This window comes from Microcaecilia unicolor, chromosome 9 (genome assembly GCF_901765095.1).
Source record: "Microcaecilia unicolor chromosome 9, aMicUni1.1, whole genome shotgun sequence".
Classification (NCBI taxonomy): domain Eukaryota; kingdom Metazoa; phylum Chordata; class Amphibia; order Gymnophiona; family Siphonopidae; genus Microcaecilia; species Microcaecilia unicolor.
In genome coordinates this window covers 214,743,007-214,746,918 of record NC_044039.1, presented here as the reverse complement: position 1 = coordinate 214,746,918, position 3,912 = coordinate 214,743,007, and positions in this window count along the sequence as shown.

Sequence of the window (3,912 nt, the reverse complement as noted above, 5' to 3'; positions counted from 1 at the left end):
CTGAATTGGTAGATATAAGGCCTCCCCCGAAAGTAAGACCTAGCAAATTTTTGTTTGAAAGCAGGGCCGCCAAGAGCCGGACAAGGCCGCCCCCGGGCCGCCCCCCCACCTGAGGTCGCCGGGCCCCCCCCCCCCTCCACCCACCCTCCGTCGCTCCCGGAACTAACCTTAAACTCCTCCTTTCACCTTCACAGCAAGCAGCAGGGCAGACCTCTCCTTCCTTCCATGCCCCGCCCTCGCGGATGTTACGTCAGGCGAGGGCGGGACACGGAAGGAAGGAGTGGCCTGCCCTGCTGCTTGCTGCGAAGGTGAAAGGAGGCGTTTAAGGTTAGTTCCGGGAGCGACGGAGGGCAGGCGGGCCAACCCTGATCCAACCCCGATGTTTCCCCAAAAAATAAGACAGCCCCTGAAAATAAGACCTAGTGCATTTTGGGGGGCAAAAATTAATATAAGACAGTGTCTTATTTTCGGGGAAACATGGTATTTAAACAAAAAAAAGCATCTGTACTATCAGGAAAGAATGTGCCCTCTTTGCATTTACTCCTGCAGTGGTGGCCCTATCATAAGGCCAACTGAGGCGGGGTCCTCAGTAGGCACGCTCCCTTTCCTTCCTCAACCCTCCCCACGTTTACCTATTTTCTTCTTTTCTAAAAAATGGTAGAGGCAGCGGCAGCAATTCTCATAGGTTGCCCTGCCTCTTCTCTCTACTGCAGCCCGCCTCTTGACATAACTTCCTGTTTCCTCAGAGGTGGGACGCAGTAGAGCCAAGAGGCTGATGCCAGCAGCAGGGCAGTCTATGGTAATTGCTGCTGTTGGAAATGAAAAAAATAGGTAAACATGGGGAAGAGGTTGAGGAGAGAAGGGGAGAGATGCCAGACCATGCAGGAGTGCAGGCGGGGGGCTTGGGCGGCATTTCATCCCTGCCTCGGGCAGCAGAATACCTTGGGCCGCCCCTCTACTCCTGGATTCTATAAATTTGCACAGCCAAGTTTCCAACTAGTGTACAAGTTTGGGCTCATAACTTGAATAGTGCCAGTTGCACGACTAACGTAATTTTAAAATTAGGCGCCAATTGGCCTTAAGTAACAATAATAGCCCTTAAGTGGCATTATTTGTGTTAATTGGCATTAATTTATAGTTACATGTGTAACTACACTTAGGCGCTATTCTAAAAATGCTATTACACACAACTGCAAAGAGAGTGTGCACATGGGCGGATGAGAAGCGTGTTTTGTAGTCGCGAGTGCAAGCTATAAAATATTATCACTTACACGCACAACTGCCAACTTTAAGTGCAACCATTCACACCAGCTTTGATATGCTGTAACCGTTTACCGCAACTTTGTAAAGAGCCCCTTGATGTTCTGCCTATGGCCAGTTGTCCTAAATTGGTTATAACAATAAAAATAAATAAATAAAAAAAACAATAAAAGCATAATCCCATACAACAACCCCCACCACCATCCCCTCAACAGGCAAAGGAAAACTTATGGAGAGAACATAGTAAAATTATCTAAACACTTTCAAAAAACTACACATTAACCATACTGGAAAAATAAAAGGGTGAATTTGATATATGGCACCAAAAAAAATCAGCGATAAAAAAGTGCTAGTCTGTAAACTGTGCTTAAAGTTAGGCATGGTTTATATTTATTTAATTTATTTAACACATTTATATCCCACATTATCCCACTTAGTTGCAGGCTCAATGTGGCTCCGGTTCAATAATACAAGTACATAGTACAGTAGTAAGCATGTAAGAAACGTAAGTATAAAGCAACAAAGAGATAAAGAGGGGGTGGTGACAGAAGTCTAGTACGGTCCATATTTTGCTGCGTCGCAGGAAGTAGGAAGTTAATTTGGGTCAGGGGGGTAGGCCGTCTTAAACAAGTTGGTTTTCCGTAGTTTCCTGAAGTTAAGATGGTTATGGGTAGATCTCACGGTTTTGGGCAAAGCGTTCCACAGTTGTGTACTTATGTAAGAAAAGCTGGATGCATAAGTTGAGTTGTATCTAACTCCATTGCAGTCTGGATAATGCAGATTTAAATACGTTCGGGATAGGCTGGTACTGTTTCTGGGTGGTAGTTTTATGAGATCCAACATGTTCCCAGGAACTTCACCATAAATAATCCTGTGGACAAGAGTGCAAACCTTGAAGGCAATACGTTCCTTGGTGGGAAGCCAATGCAGTTTTTCACGAAGTGGTCTGGCACTTTCAAATTTTGGTTTTCCAAATATCAGTCTGGCTGCTGTATTCTGTGCGGTCTGAAGTTTCTTTGTTAGTTGTTCTTTGCAACCTGCATAGATTCCATTGCAGTAATCTAAATGGCTTAATACCATAAATTGTATTAGGTTGCGAAATACGTCTCATGGGAAGAAATGTTTTATGCGTTTAAGTTTCCACATTGAGTGGAACATTTTCTTTGTAGTGGAATTTACTTGACTTTCAAGTGTCAGATTGCGGTCAATTATGATGCCAAGCAGTTTTAGGCTATCCGAGATTGGAAGAGAGTAGATTGGGATGTTTAAGGTTGAAGGTTTATACTTATTGTGTTTAGATGAAAGGATAAGACAATGAGTCTTCATGCATCCATTGTATTCAAACCAATCTTAATTGTATTGGTGATTTCTGTCAAATCGTGTCTGAAAGGTATATAAATTGTAACATCATCAGCGTAAATAAATGGGTTAAGGCCTAAATTGGATAAGGATTTGGCCAGTGGAAACATCAATATGTTGAAGAGAGTTGGTGAAAGTGGTGAACACTGAGGAACTCCGCAAACTGGTTTCCAGGAGGATGATATGTTTGAATTCGATTTTATAGAAAAGCGCTTACACATAAATTCAGGCGTGGATGCCCTTATTCTCTAACTACATGCGTAACTTAAAGAAATGCCCCCGATCTGCCCATGACCTGCTCATGGCCCTCCCATTTCCATCTGCCCTTTTTTGACTCACACCTAAATTTATGTGCATACATTTTGATTAAATCTCATTAGTGTCAATAATTGCTTGTTAAAATGCCAATTATCGGCGCTGGTTAGCTCATTATTCAATTAAATTTATGCATGCAATTTTTTGTGACTTTTATAGAATTAGGGGGATAATAAGTAATATACCTCCCCCCCCCCCGGTTTACAAAGCCACTCAGCAATGCTGACACAGCCTATTCAAAGTGAATGAGCTGTTCAGGCCCACCCATTAGCAGCACACCTATGATGTGGCTGGCAAGGATCCCAAAGCCCCACCAGCCGAAAACTCCCAACAACTGTCCTTCCTGCATGCCTTATAAATAGCAGATCTTTGCCTGCAGCAAGCAGAGACTGATACATACTGCTCACACTGGCCCCACAGCCTTTCCTCTGACGTATTCCTACCTATGGGGACAGGGCCGTGCCAACACGGTAAGCGAGGTAAGCATGGCAGGAGGGCACCATCCTCTGGGGGGCGCCCCGCCACACCATGCTTACCTCGACCTCTTCTCCCCAGATTCTTTTCCTTTTTTTTTGTTTAAATTTAACTCTGTCCGGCGGCAGCGTAGCGTTAGTGAGGAGGCGGCGCTCCCCCGCCCCGACGTGTCAGTCTTCCCTTTGCTCAGTTCTGCCTTCTTCTGACATCAGAAATGACATCAGAAGAAGGCAGGACACTGAGCGAAGGGAAGACTGACACGTCGGGGCGGGGGAGCGCTGCCTCCTTCTCACTAACGCTACGCTGCCGCCGGACAGAGGTAAATTTAAACAAAAAAAAAGGATCTGGGGAGAAGAGGGCGGGTAGTGTAGCGATCGTTTTCGGGGGCGGGGCCAACTGCAGGGGGGCGCCAGAGACCCTAGGCACGGCCCTGTATGCGGAAACAGGAAGTTGCATCAGTGAGAAGGCTGTGGGGCCAACATGAGCAGTCTGTATTAGTTGCTG